Source organism: Hyperolius riggenbachi, chromosome 8 (assembly GCF_040937935.1).
Source record: "Hyperolius riggenbachi isolate aHypRig1 chromosome 8, aHypRig1.pri, whole genome shotgun sequence".
In the NCBI taxonomy this organism is placed as follows: Eukaryota; Metazoa; Chordata; class Amphibia; order Anura; family Hyperoliidae; genus Hyperolius; species Hyperolius riggenbachi.
In genome coordinates this window covers 114,588,500-114,612,040 of record NC_090653.1, presented here as the reverse complement: position 1 = coordinate 114,612,040, position 23,541 = coordinate 114,588,500, and positions in this window count along the sequence as shown.

Sequence of the window (23,541 nt, the reverse complement as noted above, 5' to 3'; positions counted from 1 at the left end):
GTGTGTAATCTGACAGATGCACAATGCCTCTGTCAGGATGCACCATCAGTGCTGCAGCTGGTTAGTCGTTCGCTCGGTCCACCTGGAAGGTTAATGGATGGAAAAAGAGAGAAAAAAAACCTAAAAAAACAAGCAAACAGCAAAGCAATTACTTCATTAACATTAATAAACTTTGAACTTTTTAAATAAAAACCTTAACATTGCGAACTAAACATTAACTTTTTTGCTTACCTGTTTTTTTGTTTTTTTTTAACTTGGCTCCCGTGGACAAACCTCTCCTCCCCCATGGGACAATGTGCGAAGTGCAAATCTCACAGAGTTGTGGCGAAGTACATTCCGCATTTTTGTCTGAAGTGAAAGGAGAGGTTTCTGGCAGCCCTGTGTATTAGGGTCTCTGGAAACCCGATGTTTGGTTTCACACTACATATTGGCATATCCGGTGGGTTGAGCCCGCCGCACCGTATCATCCAAAACAGACCTTCAGGGAATACCACAAGAGTAGCATTCGGCCTAGTAATGAACTGCGTTGCCATAGACTAACATGACTTTCGGACCGACCGAAATTGCTGCAGAAGCCACGCAGTAACGTAGGTCAAGCACTTCTGGCGTAGGGGGGGAACGCAAAGTGTGACTTTCGCTAGGTATTTTGCCCTAGCGCATCACAGCAGTGTGAAATAGCACTGAGAGACCCTTGTGTGCCTACCGCTGTGTCTGTAGTTCCCTACTCTCTAATAGTATACCTGCTCGTGGTACCTCTCAAAACACGCCCCTAGTCATAGGCCAGGCTGGTCAGGGCAGCGAGGACAATAAACAGTGGTGTTATGCCTTGTTCCAGCACCGCTGCAGACACGACAACATTTTCTTCGGATTCGGTGACCTGGGGTACTCGGAATTGGATAGGCGTAATGCCTTCCATGCAGCCGGCTAGTTGCATCTTGGGGTTGGGCCCGGACACCTCCTGGATATAGGTGTTCCATAGTGATCTGTCTCTGAAATTGAAGAAATTATCCAGTTCTCCCAGCCTTACTGTAGAGAACAAAGCTGTTGTAAACTACCAATTGAATTAGATAAAAAGACACTTTTTTTTTATACCAGCGTCTTGTTTTATGGGAAAGTAAATAGGGCCCTAACCTCTGGTCATTGAAGTCCAACCCTTCCTATGTTGGTATTATACTCGTGGACGACAAGGGGTTTTTCAATGACCTCAGTTCACCGTTGAATTTGGACTGTCGTGTCTGTGTGAATGGTGGACAGAAAGTAAACGTCCCTCTTGTCCATCCATTTCACTGCGAGCAGGTCGTCAGCGCTCAAGGTGGCCCTCTGCCCCGTTGAAGTTTGGTGGTAATGAGCCGTTGGGGGAAGTCCCGGCGACTAGGCCGCACGATGCCACAGCATCGGATTCCTTCTAACTTTAAGTGCTGATAGAGGGCCACACTTAAGTAGTAATTGTCCACATAAAGATGGTACCCCTTCTGGAACAAGGGTGACTCCAAGTCCCACACAACCTTTCCACTGCTCCCCAGGTAGTCAGGGCATCCGACCGGCTCCAATTTGGAGTCTTTTTCCCTCATAGACCCTAAAATAAAATGTATAGCCTGTGGCCCTTTCACAGAGCTTAAACAGTTTCACCCCATACCGGGCGCGCTTGCTTGGGATGTACTGTTTGATGCCAAGGCGCCCGGTAAAACGTATAAGGGACTAGTCTATGCAGATTCGCTGTTCAGGGGTATAAGCATCTGCAAATTTTGATGACAGGTGGTCTATGAGGAGCCGAATTTTGTGGAGCCGGTCAAAAGCAGGGTGGTCACGTTGATGACAGGTTTTGTCATCATTGAAGTGCAGGAAGCGCAGGATGTTCTCAAATTGTGTCCTGGACATGGCAGCAGAGTACAAGGGAACGTGTTGTGCTGGGTCCGTAGACCAATAAGACCGCAACACATTCTGTTTGATTAGTCCCATGTGTAAGAGAAGGCCCAAAAAATATTTAATTTCGGAAACTTGAACTGGTTTCCACCGAAATGGCTGGGCAAGGGGGACATTCGGATTGGCGGTTAGAAATTGTGCGGCTTTACGGTTGGTCTCTGCCACGACTAGGTCTAAGAGATCTTGGGTGATGAACAGATAAAAAAAGTCTAGGGGCGATCCTAGATTATCTGTCTCTACCTGGACTCCAGACCGGGCGGTGAAAGGGGGCAGTACGGGTGCGGCAGTATCAGGGGATTGCCAATTTGGATTTGCAAAACCTCTGGTAAACTAGGGCTAGTACGGGCCCGTCTACTTGGTGGCTGCGACTGGGGTGCTACTGCACGTGCCACCGAACCAGTTTCAACTTCCATGCTGGTGCTCGCCACTTCACCAGGGTGTACGGAAGTACTGGTTCTAGGTCCAGGAGATGCTGTGCTGCTGGTGCCTGCCCCACCATGAAATCTCAGACCAGCACGGGCACCACTCTGCTGCCCTTGAGGCTGATCCTGCGCCACATGCGGTCCAACGACATGGGCTGTGGTACGCCTGGCACTAGCCGGTACCTCAACCTCGTCATCGCTATCGGTCAGTGAGACACTGCTCCATTCAGGTTCAAACTCTGACCCAGATGATTCGTTGAATGGTTTGTCCCAATCGTCCTCATCCGACTGGGCCATGTACCTGAACACCTCATCATCGGAATACCCCTTTCTTGCCGTAGACTGCTAAATTTAGGGGGTATTCCATTGAGACTACCCAGAAAGAAGAGCACCTACCTAGCGAAAGGGAGTATTTGAGAGGTAGAAAGCTGTGATCACTGAGTTTTGATAAAAATAAAAAAAATAAAAACTGATGTTTACAGTGCACAGCTAGTATACAGTGGTTTTTGCAGTGATCAGAAAAAAAAATTGTCACTGCGGTGGGGTGGGCTTAACGCAAGTGCAGGCGAACGATCAGACCTGATCGGGCAAACACTGCGTTTTTTAGTGGATCATAGTGACCCTAATAGATCTGACTGCGATCAGTAATGATCACTTACAGATACTATATAGTAACAATGTTGATTAGCGACAGTGATGACGCTAATTAGTGACTGTGGTGCAGTGGGCTTAGCACTAACTGACACTAACAAAGGGCCTAGCTAACTGGCCTAACTGCTAGCACTAGTGATACTAAAAAAGTGACAGTTTTCACTGATCACTGTTTTTAGATCACTAGGATAGTGACAGGGGGTGGTGGTGAGTGGGGAATTGGAGGCAATCAGAAACAATCACAGGACAATCAAAGCCAATCACAGGGCAATCGCGGGACAATCAAAGCCAACCACAGGGCAATCACAGGAACAATCAAAGCCAACCAAAGCCAATCACAGGGCAATCGTGGGAGAATCTAAGCCAATCACTGGACAATCAGAGCCAGTCACAGCCAATCACAAGGTAATCACAGCCCAATCGCAGGGCACTCATGGGACAATCATAGGCCAATCACGGGACAATCACAGGCCAATCACGGGACAATCACATACAATTACGGGACGATCAAATACGATGTCAGCGGCTTGATGCCGGCGGCAGCGCGCGTCATAAGTGACGCGAACGCTGGCCGGACCCACCGTAAGGACCCGCCGCCGACAGGCGTATTGCGGTCCTTAAGGCATCCACTTTGCCGCTGCCCATTGGCTGTGGGCGGTCGACAAGTGGTTAAGCAGCAGGGAAGTAGAGATGTAGCGAACGGTTCGCCGGTGAACGGTTCCAGGCGAACTTTGGGGGTTCGCGTTCGCCTGGACCAAGCAAACTTTTGCGGAAGTTCGATTCGCCCCATAATGCACTATGAGGGTCAACTTTGACTCTCTGCATCAGTCAGCAGGCACATTGTAGCCATTCAGGCTACAATAAGCCCTGGAGCCCCACCCCCCCTTATATAAGGCAGGCTCGCTGGCCATGATACTCACTCGTGTGCCTGCTGCAAATAGACAGACTAGGGAGAGCTGCTGAAGATTTTTTTCTCCTAGGGAAAGATTAGTTAGGCTCTTGGCTTGCTCCTGGCTGATTGTTATTACTAAAATAGCACCCCTCAACAGCTCTTTTGAGAGCTAATGTTTAAATAAATAAGCAGTAAGCTTAGCATAAAAGTAAATACAAAATTGCTGGATCTTTTGTAATATCACCAGCACAGGTACAGGCGTGTATATATACTGCTGCAGCCTCTATGTAGAGGTTGGATACAATTATGAATGGAGGTCCTTGCTCATCCCCCACACTTGTAAGGCGTGGTGTAGCTATTCCATTCAATTGCAAAGACCTGTAAATGTCGATTGTGGGGAGTCGTACAGGCTGCCCTGGTCTGCCCTTAGGCTGTGTCTCCCAGGGAGCCCTAAATGTGGTACCTACTCAGCCCACAATAAGGAGGAACATATACATATATACAGTGAGAGTGCCTATTTACATAGTGCTTGATATGAGTCTCGACATGTTTCACCCAAACGGCTTTTTCACAGAGTGCTATACATATATACAATGCTTAGTGCCACCCACACCACCAAAATGTCCCCCCGCAAAAGCCCCAGTCAGAGCTGAAGCACCCACGTCAGGTGCAGGTTTAAATACTGGAGGTTTGAAGTATGCGCACCCTATGGGTGTGTCCACACACATTTTCCATACCTGCATTGCGGGGCCCTCGCACATTCTATGTGTCTCAACACTCAGCGTTTGGGTGCCCCGTGCGGTGTATAGTCATATACCGCCTGACCCCGGCGTGTATCTGGCCGGAGTACTTCCGGATGTTGTATGAGTCACTTCCGCGTGGTGTGTCTCCATGGCAACCAGGCCGCCGCTCACAACACCTAGCGCGGCGGCCATTACGTGTACGTGCGTTGCCATGGTAGCCCCAACGCCATCCGAATGTTTGCGGAACGTCACCACCGCCTCCGTACTGCTGGCAAACTCTCCGCCTAACATATCCCCTGGATGCAGCAGGCCGTTCAGTGCGCGAGCGTTCCCATAGTAACATGACGTCCCAAGCGTGTGTCTACAATAGGCTTCTTGTTACAGTGGCTCAGTGTGCTCATTCCATGCGCTACTTTCCATGTCCATCGGCCACACAGGGGTTGCTTGCCAGTCTTCCTATATATAGATCCTGGCACACTACTTAGTGTTAGTCAGCTGCCCTATGTTACCTAGGGACATGACGGACTCCCAAATCGCAGTGCACATGCATCCCTCCCGTGGATGTGGACCCATCCATATGCATGTATCCCCACCCATGGCGCGCACACACACAGGCCAGTATAATGCTGGGTCCCAATCTAATCATTGGGCACCTGTATCGATACCTATGTGGATATATGCGGAAAATGTTCAAATGGTGGGCATGTGCAAGGATGGGATAATAAAGGGGTGGAAAAGTGAATACACAAAATGATCATACATGTTAGTAATACCGTATATACTGACGTAGCGGACACTTAATCATTAGTTTATAGGAAACATGCTAAATTAAAGTCTTCATTTAGACCATTGGGGGCAATCGTATCCAATCGGTAGATCCATTGCGATTCTATCTGCGTTAGCTTTTTGGTCTAGATTTCCTCCTCTGATGTTTTTCACCCACTGTTGAATCCCCCAAAATACAATATCGTATCTCGTTCGGGGGTGCACCTGGTTCATATGACGTGCCACTGATGTGTCGTTAACATGTGTAATGTCACCAATGTGTTCGAGGACACGCTCTTTTAGGGCTCTAGTGGTTTTTCCCACGTATATCATGTCACATTTGCATTTTGCAGCATATACGACTCCCTTGGTGTCACATGTAATGAATGAATGAATCTCGAAAGATCTCCCATTCCTGGGTGATGTAAATTGTTTAGTGGTAGGCATGTACCTACAGTCCTTGCATCTCCCACAATGGAAGGACCCATGTGGTTTTGTTGGTAGCCAGGTTTTTTGTGGGGTCAAAATCTTGGAGAAGGTGCTGTGGACCAAGATGTCCCTTAGGTTATTAGCCCTCCTATATGTGATAGATGGATACGAAGGGAGTATGCTGGCCAGGTCTTTGTCCTTTTTCAATATAGGCCAGTAATGTTTGACAATCTCAAATACTGTATGTGACTGTTCTGTATATGTTGCCACCAGTCTTGGCGGTGCACGTTTTGTGCCTGTCATTGCCCTGTCATTCTGTTTTTTGGGTAGTTTCTCTGGCAAACTGGTTAGTTTCCTCTCTTGGAGTCTTTTTTGCTCGTATGTACGCCTTCTGGATCACTTCCTCAGGGAATCCCCTCTGGCCAGCATACTCCCTTCGTATCCATCTATCACATATAGGAGGGCTAATAACCTAAGGGACATCTTGGTCCACAGCACCTTCTCCAAGATTTTGACCCCACAAAAAACCTGGCTACCAACAAAACCACATGGGTCCTTCCATTGTGGGAGATGCAAGGCCTGTAGGTACATGCCTACCACTAAACAATTTACATCACCCATGAATGGGAGATCTTTCGAGATTCGTTCATTCATTACATGTGACACCAAGGGAGTCGTATATGCTGCGAAATGCAAATGTGACATGATATACGTGGGAAAAACCACTAGAGCCCTAAAAGAGCGTGTCCTCGAACACATTGGTGACATTACACATGTTAACGACACATCAGTGCCAGGACATATGAACCAGGTGCACCCCCGAACGAGATACGATATTGTATTTTGGGGGATTCAACAGTGGGTGAAAAACATCAGAGGAGGAAATCTAGACAAAAAGCTAACGCAGATAGAATCGCAATGGATCTACCGATTGGATACGATTGCCCCCAATGGTCTAAATGAAGACTTTAATTTAGCATGTTTCCTATAAACTAATGATTAAGTGTCCACTACGTCAGTATATACGGTATTACTAACATGTATGATCATTTTGTGTATTCACTTTTCCACCCCTTTATTATCCCATCCTTGCACATGCCAACCATTTGAACATTTTCCGCATATATCCACATAGGTATCGATACAGGTGCCCAATGATTAGATTGGGACCCAGCATTATACTGGCCTGTGTGTGTGCGCCATGGGTGGGGATACATGCATATGGATGGGTCCACATCCACGGGAGGGATGCATGTGCACTGCGATTTGGGAGTCCGTCATGTCCCTAGGTAACATAGGGCAGCTGACTAACACTAAGTAGTGTGCCAGGATCTATATATAGGAAGACTGGCAAGCAACCCCTGTGTGGCCGATGGACATGGAAAGTAGCGCATGGAATGAGCACACTGAGCCACTGTAACAAGAAGCGTATTGTAGACACACGCTTGGGGCGTCATGTTACTATGGGAACGCTCGCGCACTGAACGGCCTGCCGCATCCAGGGGATATGTTAGGCGGAGAGTTTGCCAGCAGTACGGAGGCGGTGGTGACGTTCCGCAAACATTCGGATGGCGTTGGGGCTACCATGGCAACGCACGTACACGTAATGGCCGCCGTGCTAGGTGTTGTGAGCGGCGGCCTGGTTGCCATGGAGACACACCACGCGGAAGTGACTCATACAACATCCGGAAGTACTCCGGCCAGATACACGCCGGGGTCAGGCGGTATATGACTATACACCGCACGGGGCACCCAAGCGCTGAGTGTTGAGACACATAGAATGTGTGAGGGCCCCGCAATGCAGGTATGGAAAATGTGTGTGGACACACCCATAGGGTGCGCATACTTCAAACCTCCAGTATTTAAACCTGCACCTGACGTGGGTGCTTCAGCTCTGACTGGGGCTTTTGCGGGGGGACATTTTGGTGGTGTGGGTGGCACTAAACATTGTATATATGTATAGCACTCTGTGAAAAAGCTGTTTGGGTGAAACATGTCGAGACTCATATCAAGTACTTTGTAAATAGGCACTCTCACTGTATATATGTATATGTTCCTCCTTATTGTGGGCTGAGTAGGTACCACGTTTAGGGCTCCCTGGGAGACACAGCCTAAGGGCAGACCAGGGCAGCCTGTACGACTCCCCACAATCGACATTTACAGGTCTTTGCAATTGAATGGAATAGCTACACCACGCCTTACAAGTGTGGGGGATGAGCAAGGACCTCCATTCATAATTGTATCCAACCTCTACATAGAGGCTGCAGCAGTATATATACACGCCTGTACCTGTGCTGGTGATATTACAAAAGATCCAGCAATTTTGTATTTACTTTTATGCTAAGCTTACTGCTTATTTATTTATACCTATAGGGCTGGTCCTATGGACTAAGTGTATGTTACATTTTCCCTGGTATCCTCTCGGATAGTGTATGAGAGCTAATGTTTTCCTGATGTTTTTTTTTTTTTTGTTGTGTGTGTGTTGCTCACTGACACTGACATACAGCCCTATCTGTTGCAGCTGGACCTTGGTAATTGTTATTACTGAGCCAGCCAGGCCCTGCCTAACTATCTATACTGGGACACCTACCTATGCCTACCTAACTACTGGGGCACCTATTTACCTATACAGGGACACCTACCTATACTGGGACTCCTACCTATGCCTACCTACCTATACTGGGACTCCTACCTATGCCTAGCTAACTACTGAGGCACCTACCTACCTATACTGGTACTCCTATGCCTACCTACATACAAGAAGATAATAAGGTCGTTGCTTCATTGTGGACAGACCAAATTTGATCAGCTGGACAGTCACTGTTCTATCATTGAGCTACCACAGCCCGGCGACCAAATGGGCTGGAAAACTGCCACGGCCTGCACTCTGGCCATGTTGTGCACCAGTCCAGCACGGCCGTCACTACGCAAACAGCTGTTTGCGGTGCGTTACACAGTGAGTTTGGTGTGTCAGTGTAAAGCAGTACTCTAATTACACTCCCTGATTGATTGCATACACATGCAAGATGTTTGAAAGCCCTTTAGGCCTGCAATTTAGCATTCAATGTGATTTCTGCCCTTAAAACGCTGCTTTGCATCAAATCCAGATTTTTTTTCCCCAGGACTTTTGGTGTCTATCCCACTCCGCCACCTGGGGGTCCAGGTGTTAGACCCCTTGAAACATGTTTTCCATTACTTTTCTGGCCATCATAATTTTTTCTATTTTTCAAAAGTTCGCCTCCCCATTGAAGTCTATTGCGGTTCGCGAACTTTTACGCGAACCGAACCTTCCGCGGAAGTTTGCGACGCGAAAATCGGAGGTTTGCGACCTCTACAGGGAAGCATTGTAGCTGCTCTGGAATGCAACATACAGTGGCTGGTAATGCACTTCTTCTCTCTTCACCTCTGCGTTCTGAAGTAGGCCAGTTCAGTGGCACAGGTGGAAGCAGACTACCTCTCAATTCGCACTATAAGGCTTCTCCCACCCACACAATCTCTTTGCAGTCTTTGCAAAAACAGAAAACTGTCATGGTGGTTTTTCAGAAAATGGGTGTGGCTAACCAACAAAACTTGACTTTTATGGAAAAAGTAATCCCTTTTTTTAGCCATTATTCCTGCTACTCTTTTATTACTGATGAGAGAGAGAGAGAGAGAGAGAGAGAGAGAGAGAGAGAGATGTACACACACACATGCGCCCACATGCTATATATATAGTGACATACATGCTCATATGTCAGGATTATTGTTTATTAGGTTTGTGAAACTGGGAAATTGGGGCACACATTTAGACAACTGGAGTGTGTATGGAGGACTGAAAGCATGGGGTGTACCATTGTCTGTAGCATAACGGGGAGCCTAGTCACAGACTCATCTTGAATCCCAACTAAACTACAGGCAGTGGTACACAATGCTTTTATTCCCCCATACACACTCCAGTTACATGCAGTGGCATACCAAGCGTATTTAACGCCCGGTGCTGATTATTTACAGACACCCCCCCCCTCCCCAAGGAAAAGTATAAGTGCAGCATGCTTTGTGCACAAAAAATGGGTGTGGCCATGACCGGGGGGAGAAGAATATGGAATGCAGGAGATAAGCTAACATCTGTGCAGAGTCCAGGCTTGAAGCACCACTGTGCTGTGTGAAGAAGGGAGTGAAACCTGACCAGCCAGACAGCGAGAGAGACCGCAGCTCAAATCTACCCCCTCAAGTATGGAAGGAGAGCTTAAGTTACTATGGACATAAACAAGCAGAGAGGGTGGGCGGAGCAGTTGTGTCAGAGGGCACACTCAACCAATCAGCGCTGCAGTAAAACAGAGGCGGGCCAGGCAGGGTACTCACAGACAGTGCAGCTTCCCAATGCACTATGGAAGTGCATGCATTCTACAGATTTGTCACCCCCCTCTTTGCTCATCACAGAGTGCGGTCCTCCCCTAGCGCTCTACCATTTGTATGCTACTGGTAACATGTACATACTAATATCTCTTGTTTTTTTTAGAGATAAGCTGTCTATGTGCGTGCCCCAATTTTACATTTTACCAATCCTAATAAATGTTAATTTCTATCTGTGATATTTGGGCCAAATCCCCGTTTAGGAATACATCTAAGCAATATATTTTCCCCGACACCCCTCGGACCTAGTTTGCTAGGACACTGCAAGAGTAACAAACATGAGGTCATTCAGGTTATTGACGGATAATTATGTCAAACACGACAGTCAGCTTCAAACAAAATAAAGATAAGTGAATTGCAAACAACTTGAAATAAATCTGCCCATCATATTTTTAACAACCTATGATGTGTGTGTATATGTATATGTATATGTATATGTGTGTGTATGTGTATATAGAGCACCTACACCTTATTTTCAATAACTGGCTGTTAGAAGATGTTGTTGGAGTCACCCTGTGTAAAAATGAACTTTAGAAAGCTCCCAAACAAAATGTAAATATTGCATTTGTTCTGGAAAGGAATGAAATGAAAGCATGTGTGAAATGTGAGAAACATACATTTTCTTACATACTTACATACTTGCATAAAAGGAAAAGCCGCCGCGGGTGCTCAGAGCAAGGCGGCTGATTCCGCGTCTAACACGGCAGGTTGCGCGCGTGGGCCTGCATCTGCTAGCATGACTGAACGCGGAGAAACCGCTGCATGTCCTGAGAACAAGGCGGCGGATTCCGCGTCCGCAGCGGTTTGCACGCATAGGCCTACATCTGGCAGTATGGCTGAACGCGGAGATACCGCTGCATGCTCTGATAGCGGTGCGGCTGGTTCCACGCCCAGCACAGCAGATGATTTACAGCACAGGTCTGGTGTGGCTGGGACTGATAGTCCACACAGGTTCAGAAGGACGCGCGTGTGCGCGCTGAGAGGCGGAGCTTTTATGACAGCCAGAAGGGAGTCAGCTGACCAAGCCGGTCAGCTGACAATTCCACCACTTCCCATTGGTCCAGCACTTAGGGGAGGCGCTGGAGAGCGCCTTGCTATATATACTGGGTGCTGGTCATTCTCTGGTTGTCTGCCGTTGCGATCACTACGTGGAAGTAGGGATGCTCGGATGTGCCTCATCCACAAATTCGGCAATCCGCGTGGTTGCAAAAAAAAAAATCCGCATTCGGCCCCGCCGCATGCGGATTTTCGTCCGCGTCCACGCAACCACGCGGATTTTCTGCCGTGAATGGCGTAATCATGCGTGGATTCCCGCCCGGAGGCGGATTTTCTTTTAACGTTAACAAAGCCCCCATACATGCTACAATCCCCCAAATTGCATGGATTATCAAGGTGATAAGGGGCAACATAACTTCAACATAAAAAATTCCCCACATTTTTTTTTTCTAGAGAAAATGGATTATAAAGTGAAATCAACACTTTAAATGGGGCTATTAATTGGTAATAAGTGGTTTTAAAAAGGGATATACGCGTTAAGCAGTCAAAGAGGTGAAGGCGAGTTCCAATGGCACTTGGCGGCGAAGGTACCGCTGGAGGAGGATGAGTGGCTGACGCCAAAAAGGCCCCAGAGAGGTTTTTGTAATTTTTGGGGGGGGGGGGGGGGGGTTTGCAGCAATTAGCAATGACATTGCAGCAGAGTTGTCAGTGGACACGGGCAGTGTGAACGCAGAGTGCAGTGGTGGTAGCGACTGAGTCAGGAGAAGGACTATGCGGGCGGTCAGTTCAGCAGCACAGAAGGACCACGGCAACATACTGGTAGTAGTAGTAGCAGCACAGCGTCATAGTGCTGGCCAAAAAATTAAATGCACCCGGTGACCCGGGCAGTGTGAACGCAGACAGAGTACATTGGTGGAAGCGAGTGAGTCAGGAGGAGGAGGACAATGCCGGCGGTCAATTCAGCAGCACAGAAGGACCATGGCAACATACTGGTGGTGGTAGTAGTAGCAGCACAGCGTCATAGTGCTGGCCAAAAAATTAAATGCACCCGGTGACCCGGGCAGTGATAACGCAGACAGAGTACATTGGTGGTACCGTGGTAGCGACTGAGTCAGGAAGAGGAGGAGGACAAAGCGGGCGTTCAGTTCAGCAGCAGCAGCACAGAAGGACCATGGCAACATACTGGTGGTAGTAGTAGTAGCACAGCGTCATAGTGCTGGCCAAAAAATTAAATGCACCCAGTGACCCGGGCAGTGTGAACGCAGAGTGTAGTAGCGACTGAGTCAGGAGGACAAAGCGGGCGGTCAGTTCAGCAGCTCAGGAGGACCATGGCAACTTACTGGTAGTAGTACCATACCACAAAAAAATTAACCAAGGTAGGCACTAGGCAGGTAGTAACTGTCTTTATAAAGGCAGGCATAGTTAACAACAGCACATGCAGCAGCCACTTCATGTCCCGCTGTGTCCGATAATAGGGGCCAGGAACTCACCTTCCACCCAAGCCTGGTTGATTTTCAGGAAGGTGAGTTTGTCCACAGAGGCGTGGGAGAGCCGAGAGCGCTTCTGTGACCGCCACCGGCCGCACTAAAGCATCTCTCTGAGAGGACACTGGAAGGAGGGCAGGATAGGAGTTCCAGGGCGTACTGGGAAAGCTTGCTCCAGATGTCCAGTCTCTTGACCCAGTACTCCAAGGGGTCCACGGGGCTGTCGGTGTCATTGAGCCCGCTGGATGACCCCATATAGTCAGACACCATGGTGGTCAGTCGTTGCTTGTGCTGGTTGGTGGTGGATGCTGTGGCGGGCACCTCTGTTCTGGGCTGCTGCACTGCATACAGGCTCTTGCTTAGGCTCTTCAGGTCTCCGGGGCGCCAGTTGCTGCTGCTGCTGCTGGTGGTTGTTGTTGTGCTGCTAGTGGCAATGGCAGGCACCTCTTGCTGGCTTGGCAGAGCAGTTACAGTGGGGGTGGAAGGCTGGGGGAATGCTTCCAGTAGTCTGCGCACAAGGGCCTCCTTCAACTCCCTTGTGCGTTGCTCGGTGGTGGATGGCGTCATTAAGTCTCCCAGCTTCCCCTTCAGACGGGGATCAAGCATCAAGGTAATCCAGATGTCCTCCCTTGAACGCATCTGGATCACCCGGGGGTCCCTGCGAAGGCAGCGCAACATGTGCACAGCCATGGGAAACAAGTGGGCCCTGCCAGCAAGATTTTCCTCGCCATTGTCCCATAACGCATGCCTGTCCTCTTCCTGTGCCGTGTCGTTGTCCTCCTCAAACCGCCATCCACGTACAACGCCTGCTGCACTCTGCTCCTCCTCCTCATTCAGGTTAGGGACCTCCAACTCTTCCACTACCTGCTGTGAGCCCTCCTCTGAGCTGGACTGTGCTGCCATCTGCTCCTGTTCTTCCAACTGCCTAAGGGCTTCATCTCCACGCTCAATTAAATTGTCCATTGCCTGCTCCAGTAGACAAACCAAGGGCACCCACTGGCACACAGAGGCCCGCTCCTCACTGACCATCTTGGTTGCCTCCAGGAAGGGACTCAGCACCAGGCATACTTGCTGCATCAGTGTCCACTGAGTGGCAGTAATCATGGGGACTTGCTGGTTGCTGGGGACACTTGGGTCTAGCATGTAGGCACTAAGAGCCAGCCTGTGCTGACATAGCCGCTCCAACATGGCCAGAGTCGAATTCCAGCGAACTGGCATGTCGATGATCATCCGGTGTTGTGGCCTTCCATACTGCTGCTGTAAGGTGGACAAGAGTGCAGAGGCAGTGGCTGACAGGCGGAAAAAGCGTACCACCGCCCGGGCATCCTGCAGCAGCTCGCTCATCCCCTGGTAGGTGCGCAAGAAGCGCTGCACCACAAGATTGAGCACGTGGGCCAAGCAGGGGATGTGCTGGAGGTTTCCCTGCTGCACTGCTGCCACCAGGTTGGCCCCGTTATCGGCTGCCACATACCCCACTTCCAGGCCTCTGGGGGTCAGCCACCTCCGCTCCTGCTTCCTGAGGGTGGCCAGGACGTTGGTGGCCGTAAGCCTCTCCTTCCCCAGGGTCACCAATTTTAAAAGGGCTTGGCAGTGCCGAGGCTTGGCGCTGCTGCTGCCGAGGCGGGCTTGCTTTCCGGGTGCAGAGGGAGTGTCATGACAGGACCCTTCTGCATCCCCCCTGATCCCGCGTGGTGGCACCACTAGCTGGGCTGATGCGCTCTTGTCCTCCCTCCCTTCCATCAGTGTCACCCAGTGGGCCATAAAGGACAGGTAGCGACCTGTCCCAAATCTGCTACTCCACGAGTCCATGGTCACGTGGACCCGCTTGCCCACAGAGTAGTCCAGGGAACGGGCCACGTTTTCCACCGCAAACTTGTGGAGTGCTGGGATCGGGCTCCTGCTGAAATAGTGGCGACTGGGGACTTGCCACTCGGGGATGCCAAATTGGAGCAGCGTCCGCATGGCGCTCCCCTCCTGCACCAGGGAGTAGGGAAGCAGCTGTGATGCCATGGCCCGGGCCAGCAAGCCATTTAGTTTGCGGATCCGCCTGTGGCTTGGAGACAGAGGCTTGGTCAGACCCTGAAAGGTGTCGCTCAGCAGGGTCTGACGACGCTGGGATGCAGGGGAGACAGAGGAGAGAGACGAACACTGGCTGCCAGCCTCAATGTCTTTGTCCTGAGTAGTGTTGGGCGAACAGTGTTCGCCACTGTTCGGGTTCTGCAGAACATCACCCTGTTCGGGTGATGTTCGAGTTCGGCCGAACACCTGATGGTGTTCGGCCAAACCGTTCGGCCACATGGCCGAACTAAGAGCGCATGGCCGAACATTCCCCGAACATTCGGCTAGCGCTGTGATTGGCCGAACGGGTCACGTGGTTCGGACCCGAACGCGCTCTGATTGGCCGAACTGTCACGTGGTTCGGGTAAATAAATACCCGAACCACGTCATATTTCCGCCATTTGTCTGTGGGTTTAGCTTTGGGTAGGCAGGCAGGGTAGTTCGCGCTCCAGCCACGCTAGCCAGGGTCCCCCCAGTCATTGTGTCGCTGCTGGGAATAGTAGTACACCGCTCGCTCAGCATTCTGTTTACTGCCACTCTGTGTACCTCGCTCAGCCACACTATATAGCATTCTGTTTACTGTTCTGTGTCTGCTGGGAATAGTAGTACACCGCTCGCTCAGCCACACTATATAGCATTCTGTTAACTGCCACTCTGTGTACCTCGCTCAGCCACACTATATAGCATTCTGTTTACTGTTCTGTGTCTGCTGGGAATAGTAGTACACCGCTCACCCGCCACTGTATAGCATTGTGCTCTGTGTCGCTGCTGGGAATAGTGGTACACCGCTCACCCGCCACTGTATAGCATTGTGCTCTGTGTCGCTGCTGGGAATAGTGGTACACCGCTCACCCGCCACTGTATAGCATTGTGCTCTGTGTCGCTGCTGGGAATAGTGGTACACCGCTCACCCGCCACTGTATAGCATTGTGCTCTGTGTCGCTGCTGGGAATAGTAGTACACCGCTCACCCGCCACTGTATAGCATTGTGCTCTGTGTCGCTGCTGGGAATAGTGGTACACCGCTCACCCGCCACTGTATAGCATTGTGCTCTGTGTCGCTGCTGGGAATAGTGGTACACCGCTCACCCGCCACTGTATAGCATTGTGCTCTGTGTCGCTGCTGGGAATAGTGGTACTGTATAGCATTTCTGTACTGCCACTGTACTGCTGCCAGTCAGCGTGTACTGTAAGGATAAGTGAAATGAGGAAGAAATCCGGTGAAAGAGGGAGGGGCAAGGGAAGAGGTGTTTCCCCTGACGGTTCACGTACAGGCCACAGGGGAGCACCCAAGAAAACCCACTCAATACCGCCCATGTTGTCCAGGACAATAACCCTCACAAATCCAAAAGAACAGGACCAGATAATTACTTGGATGACCTCTCAAGCATCCAGCAGTGGGTTAAGCAGCACCAGCACATCACGCACGAGGTCCGAGTCCTCAGCCAGTTACAAGGAGCCAGTGGGCACAAAGCTGACACAACCGGCAGCGACACCACGCACACAACTGCCAGATAACCAGTCCGATGAATTACCTCAGGACACAATGGGGTATTCGCAGGAGCTATTCCCAGCCCAACAAACTTCCACCTTTCAAAGGTCAATGGAGGAACAGCCAGAAATGTTGTGCCCGGATTCACAACCATTAACTGTGGGAAATGCACCGCGCACTGAAATACAAGGCGAGTCCGAGGAGGACTCGGAAACCCAAATCCCAGAGCAAGTTGGGGCAGGAGGGGTTGCAATTGCAGGAGGTCGGCCGACAAGATCTGGAAGACGACGTTGGAGTGAGCTTCGCAGAGGTTGTTCTGGGGAGCTCTACTCCACGGCGGCGGCCCCCCACAATGACATATGACGAGTTTGAGGAGATGGAAGAGGAGGGTATGGACAATGTGGACAGAGACCCAGATTTTGTTTGTGAACGAGAACATCGCCGTCGTAGCAGCAGCACAGATGAGTCTGTTGAAGAACCCACTGCTGCACGAGTTCGCCTTGTGCCACAAGGTAGGCGGCGCGCAATTTCAGGCACCACAAGCGTGGAAGTTCAAGTGAGAGGCAAAAGAGGAGCAAACAGAAATCGCCAGCAAGGCAGGTGCTCCAAAGTCTGGGCTTTCTTTGAAGACTGCACTGAGGATGTTACCATGGTGATTTGCAAGGTGTGCAAGACCCGCCTGAGCAGAGGCAAAATTATTAACAACCTCTCCACCACCAGCATGAGCCGCCACATGCTATCCAAACATCCCACTCTGTGGGCAAACTCGGCAGGACAGGGTACCAGCAACACTGCCTCCCTTGGGTTCACCAGACTCACCACCAGACCCGCCTCAGCAGCAGCGGTAGCCCAGCCATTGCGTGGTTCACAACATTCACAAACCTCAGACGACGCTGACACTGTCACTTTCCGGAGTAGTGCTCTTGAGGTCTCCCAGTCTTCATCAAACACCACAACCAACAGCCCTTCCGTGTGCAGCGCTACGGTTCAGTTGTCTGTGTCGGAGATGTTTGAACGCAAGAGGAAATTGCCAGCAAATGACCCCCGGGCCGTGGCAGTAACAGCCAGCATAGCCAAGCTTCTGGCCTGCGAAATGCTGCCATATCGAGTGGTGGAGACAAACAGCTTCAAGGGCATGATGTCAGTGGCCATCCCACGTTACGTGGTTCCCAGCCGCTACCACTTTGCGCGCTCTACAGTGCCTGAGTTGCATGAGCACGTGGTCAGCAAAATAACCCGAAGCTTGAAGAATGCCGTTGCCTGCAAGGTTCACCTCACCACTGACACCTGGACGAGTGCGTTCGGCCAGGGTCGATACATCTCCCTTACCGCGCACTGGGTGAACCTTGTGGAGCCTGGCAGCGATTCCTCACCTGCTACGGCGCGGGTGTTGCCCACACCACAAACAGCTGCACCGCCGTCCCTCCCACTGGATAACAGCAGCACCTACCTCTCTGACTCCTTCTCCTCCAGCGCATCTCAAAGCTGTACCTCATCCGGAAACGCTAACCCAGCAGCAGTAGGATCGTGGAAGCAGTGCAGCACAGCTGTTGGCATGCGTCAGCAAGCGTTGCTGAAGCTGATCTGCCTTGGGGATAAGCAGCACACAGGGGAGGAAATTTGGAAGGGAATAAAGGAACAGACTGATTTGTGGCTGGCACCGCTGGACCTGAAACCGGGCATGGTTGTGTGTGATAATGGGAGTAATCTCATTCGCGCTTTAAGGTTGGCTAAGCTGACACACATCCCTTGCCTGGCGCACGTGATGAACCTAGTAGTTCAGCGGTTCCTGAGGACATACCCAGGCGTGGCCGATCTTCTGTTGAAGGTGCGTCGAGTGGCCAAACATTGTAGAAATTCCAGTACTGCTTCGGGGGCACTCGCCAAGATGCAGGAGCGCTTCAATCTCCCCCACCATCGCTTGCTGTGTGATGTCCCTACGCGCTGGAATTCTACGCTGCACATGCTAGCCCGCTTTTGTGAGCAGAAGAGTGCAGTGGTCCAGTACATGACGGCGCAGTACCGAGGCGCATCCGGACAGCTGCCAAGCTTCTGTGGATCCGATTGGGCCAACATGTTGGACCTCTGCCAAGTCCTCCAAAATTTTGAGCAATCCACGTTGCTTGTGAGCAGTGACAACTCTTCAGTCAGCATTACCATACCACTGCTGTGTTTACTGAAGAGGTCAATGTTGAAAATCAAGGAAACAGCTGTCATGATGCAACTGGGGGAATCTGAAGGAGAAAACGATCAGCGTGATGGTACCAACATCAGGCCATCCGCCTCAGGGAACGCTGGCCCCAGCAGCTATGACGAAGAAGAGGAGGAGGAACAGCTGGAGTTGGAGCAGGAATTTCATGCCACCACTGACGAGGGCCAGAGCGGTGCACGTTGGACTTCCACAATTCAGCGCGAATGGTCAGCAGAAGCAGACCAGGAGGAAGGTGACGACTATGATGCATCACAACAACTATCACAACGCTCACAAGAGGATGATGAGGATTCTGGTAGGACTCTGGCACACATGGCTCAATTCATGCTAGACAGCATTGAACGTGACCCACGCATTGTGCGCATTTTGGACAACACCAATTACTGGGTTTATACCCTTCTGGATCCACGGTACAAACACAATGTTCCAAAACTGCTTGAAGAAAGAGTCAGACAGGTCAAAATGGAAGAATACCAGCAGGCCCTTGTGGAGACTTTAGAGAGGAGATTGACATCCTCCCCCTCCTCTAGCCAGTTGTACGCCGACAGACTGACTTCCGCAAACCCAGGACCACCAGGAGGGCAGCAAACAACGCAAGCCGCAACTAGTGCCCAAAAGGGAATGGTATCGGCAGTGTCCTTGGAGTGGGAAAATTTTCTGACACCCATGCAGCAGCAGCCCACTGAACAGCAAGCGTGCAGATCCACCTCCAACACCGATCGCCTGGAGAAGATGGTCAAGGACTACATGTCAGATGACGTAGCTGTGTCGAACAATCCATCTGCACCCTTCAACTATTGGGTATCGAAGCTAGACACCTGGCACGAACTGGCAATGTACGCAATAGAGGTGCTGGCTTGCCCGGCAGCCAGCGTTATGTCGGAACGCTGTTTCAGTGCTGCCGGAGGCATCGTCACAGATCGGCGTATCCACCTCTCCACAGAAAATGCAGACCGTCTGACTCAAATTAAAATGAATCAATCCTGGATTGGAAATGACTACGCAACACTCCAGGACCCCAACCAAGTAACATGACCAATGAACATCTGGGATGGCGTAGCGTTTCCGGTCCCTGCTTGTTGAACCTCTCATCTGTATTACATTTATGACTACATGGCGGCAAAAAGCATTGCTGCTATATCCGCACGCTTTTTGTCCTCATGCAAGGCCTGGGTTGTTGTGTCTCACAAAGCGTGGCCTTCTCCTCCTGCGCCTCCTCCTGTTCCATCACGTCTGCTGCTGCTGGGTTAGCGTTGCCGCGTGGTCCCTGTTTATTGAACCACTTATCTTTTATTACATTTATGACTGCATGTCGGTACAAAGCATGCTATCCGCACGCTTCTTGTCCTCATGCAAGGCCTGGGTTGTTGTGTCTCACAAAGCGTGGCCGCCTCCTCCTGCGCCTCCTCCTGTTCCATCACGTCTGCTGCTGCTGGGTTAGCGTTGCCGCGTGGTCCCTGTTTATTGAACCACTTATCTTTATTACATTTATGACTGCATGGCGGTACAAAGCATGCTATCCGCACGCTTCTTGTCCTCATGCAAGGCCTGGGTTGTTGTGTCTCACAAAGCGTGGCCTTCTCCTCCTGCGCCTCCTCCTGTTCCATCACGTCTGCTGCTGCTGGGTTAGCGTTGCCGCGTGGTCCCTGTTTATTGAACCACTTATCTTTATTACATTTATGACTGCATGGCGGTACAAAGCATGCTATCCGCACGCTTCTTGTCCTCATGCAAGGCCTGGGTTGTTGTGTCTCACAAAGCGTGGCCTTCTCCTCCTGCGCCTCCTCCTGTTCCATCACGTCTGCTGCTGCTGGGTTAGCGTTGCCGCGTGGTCCCTGTTTATTGAACCACTTATCTTTATTACATTTATGACTGCATGGCGGTACAAAGCATGCTATCCGCACGCTTCTTGTCCTCATGCAAGGCCTGGGTTGTTGTGTCTCACAAAGCGTGGCCTTCTCCTCCTGTGCCTCCTCCTGTTCCATCACGTCTGCTGCTGCTGGTGCTGGGTTAGCGTTACCGGTCCCTTTTCGTGGAACCTCTTCTCTGTATTAAATTTATGACTGCATGGCGAAAAAAAGCATGTTACCTGTGCAAAGAAACATGACATTTTCCACATTTAAAAGACAGTTTTTCCTTTGAAACTTTACAATCAATTTTCTCAAAAACTATAAGCTCTTTTTCAAATATTTTTTTTCCTCTTGTACCCACTCCCAAGGTGCACATACCCTGCTAATTTGGGGTATGTAGCATGTAAGGAAGCTTTACAAAGCATGAAAGTTCGGGTCCCCATTGACTTCCATTATGTTCGGAGTTCGGCGCGAACACCCGAACATCGCGGCGATGTTCGGCGAACGTTCGCGAACCCGAACATCTAGGTGTTCGCCCAACACTAGTCCTGAGTAGCCGAGGTGGAAGAGCGCTTGCGTGCTACTACTGCTGCTGCTGTGGGGGATTCACGACCCTGAGGGAGGGATGATGCTGCTGCGCTGGTGGGCCTTCTGCTCTCAGGAACCCCTGCCAGCAGTGCCTGCTTCCTCTTAAAGTCCGCATACTCGCGGCAGTGGCGGCTTCTCAGGTGGCCCTGGAGGGATGAGGTACCCATCTTGCTCATACTTTTCCCACGGCTCAATCTTTTGCTGCATAACCTGCACACCGCGTACCTTTTGTCATCAGTGCATTCCTCAAAGCAATCCCACACTGGTAACTTTAATTTACTGCGGCCCCCACTAGCAGAGGGTGCAGTGGAACAATGTGTGGTAGTAGTTGCCGGGGGTTGCATGGTGGTGGTGCCGGCTGAAGCAGTGTCCTGTCTACTTCCTCCACACCCACTGCTGCCGATGCCCCTGCCTGACATATGGCGATATCCTTGCCTAGGCCGAGGTGACTCGTCATCCTGCTCTGCCTCTGACCATTCTTCCACGGACTCAGCAGGCTGCACATAGTTAGGGTCCACAACGTCGTCATCAGCAGCATCATCATAATCCAGCTCTTCCTCTGACTCCCCCGCCTCCTCTTCTGTCCCTACATCCCCAGACACAGACCCCTCTTCTTCATCACCAGAACTCAACAACGCTTGTGATTGTGGCCCGATCTCAATCTCTGCCACATCAGTCCCCAGTAAGTCCTGAGCTTCTTGCATCAGCAGGTTCCCAGAAGCCGGACTGAGGGACAGAACGCTGTCATCCTGGGAGGGCTGCTGACCAGTGGGTGCTGGGGTGGATGTCACAACAAGCGTGGGACGTTGGCTGCTGCTTGGAGTGGTGCTCACAGTAGAGGTCTGGGAGGAAGTCATGATGTCCATGAGTACGTCAGGTTCCATTTGCTCAACCACCACACGGGGACCAGAAACTTTAAAATATTTGGACAATGGCGTCCGCTGACTCGGCCCAGGCTTTGCTGCCCCCCTTTCTGCTGCATCACGACCACGTACAGCTGGGCGTCCTCTCCCTGGATGTGGAGCAGTCCCAGAAGTGGCTGAGGCAATTGAACTCCCTTTCCTCTCACCCCGCGAAACCCTGCCAGACATGTTGCTAGTAATGAATCACAGGATGCAGTGGGCACAGTACAAGGTCACTGAAGGATGCAGTGGGCACAGCAGTGGGCACTGGATATACAACTAGGTCACTGAAGGATGCAGTGGGCACAGTACAAGGTCACTGAAGGATGCAGTGGGCACAGTACAAGGTCACTGAAGGATGCAGTGGGCACAGCAGTGGGCACTGGATATACAACTAGGTCACTGAAGGATGCAGTGGGCACAGTACAAGGTCACTGAAGGATGCAGTGGGCACTGGATATACAACTAGGTCACTGAAGGATGCAGTGGGCACAGTACAAGGTCACTGAAGGATGCAGTGGGCACAGCAGTGGGCACTGGATATACAACTAGGTCACTGAAGGATGCAGTGGGCACAGTACAAGGTCACTGAAGGATGCAGTGGGCACAGCAGTGGGCACTGGATATACAACTAGGTCACTGAAGGATGCAGTGGGCACAGTACAAGGTCACTGAAGGATGCAGTGGGCACAGCAGTGGGCACTGGATATACAACTAGGTCACTGAAGGATGCAGTGGGCACACAAGGATGTCACGCTGTGTAATGAGATGCTCATATGCCAGCGAGCGAGCAGTGGGCACTTGGCACGGCACAAGGTCACTGACAGAATGAATGAACAGCGCTGGCAGAGAGTGGCGGCGCCGGCGGTGTGACTGGCTGCCTGCAAATAGTACAAGTGTATAACTGTTACTGGAATATGCAAGTGAACACTGCAGCTGCACTAACCTGTCTGCCTGCACTACACACAGATAATCCCCACTCCCACTACACTGACTACACTGCAGCACTGAACCTACCTGCACTACACACAGTTAAATAATCACTAGACTCCCACACTCCCACTACACTACACTGACTACAACTAACTACAGCAATCACTCACTGACTAGCTAACTGTGTACAGTATAAGAGCAGTGTTAGCAAAAAAAATGCTTTGTTTTTAACACAATAAATGCACTTGCTCAAACAACAATGGCCTGGAGATAATCCTCTCAGCACCACAGTCTAGCAAGGACAGAGCTTTTCCATCATGGCCGCCGCTTTATATTCAGGAGGGGAGGGCATAGCTCCCCTCCTGTGATTGGTTGCTAGGGCCTGGCTGGGGCACTCTGATTGGCCTGCAATGTGTCACTTCCACATAGTTTGACGCATTTCCGCAAACCACGACTTCAGCACCGGGTTTCACGAGCGTGAATGCGGATTTCTGTCCGCATTCACGCGAAGCCGACGTAGATTTTCGAGGTTGAAAATCTATTCACGGCTTAGCGTGTCCGAGGCGGAATGCGTCAAAATGGTCGTGAATCCACGCGTAAGCGTGATCACGACCTGGCGGTGAGCACCACTGCGTGGAAGCACTCAGACCTTTTTGTCAGATTCTGTGTTATTCTCTAGACCAGTCCCTGGTTATTGATGACCAAGGACCTCACACCTCAGATTAGGAATTCTGTATATCATTTGTGTTATTCTCTAGACCAGTTCCAGGGTGTTGATAATCACGGACCTCACACCCCAGATTAGGAATA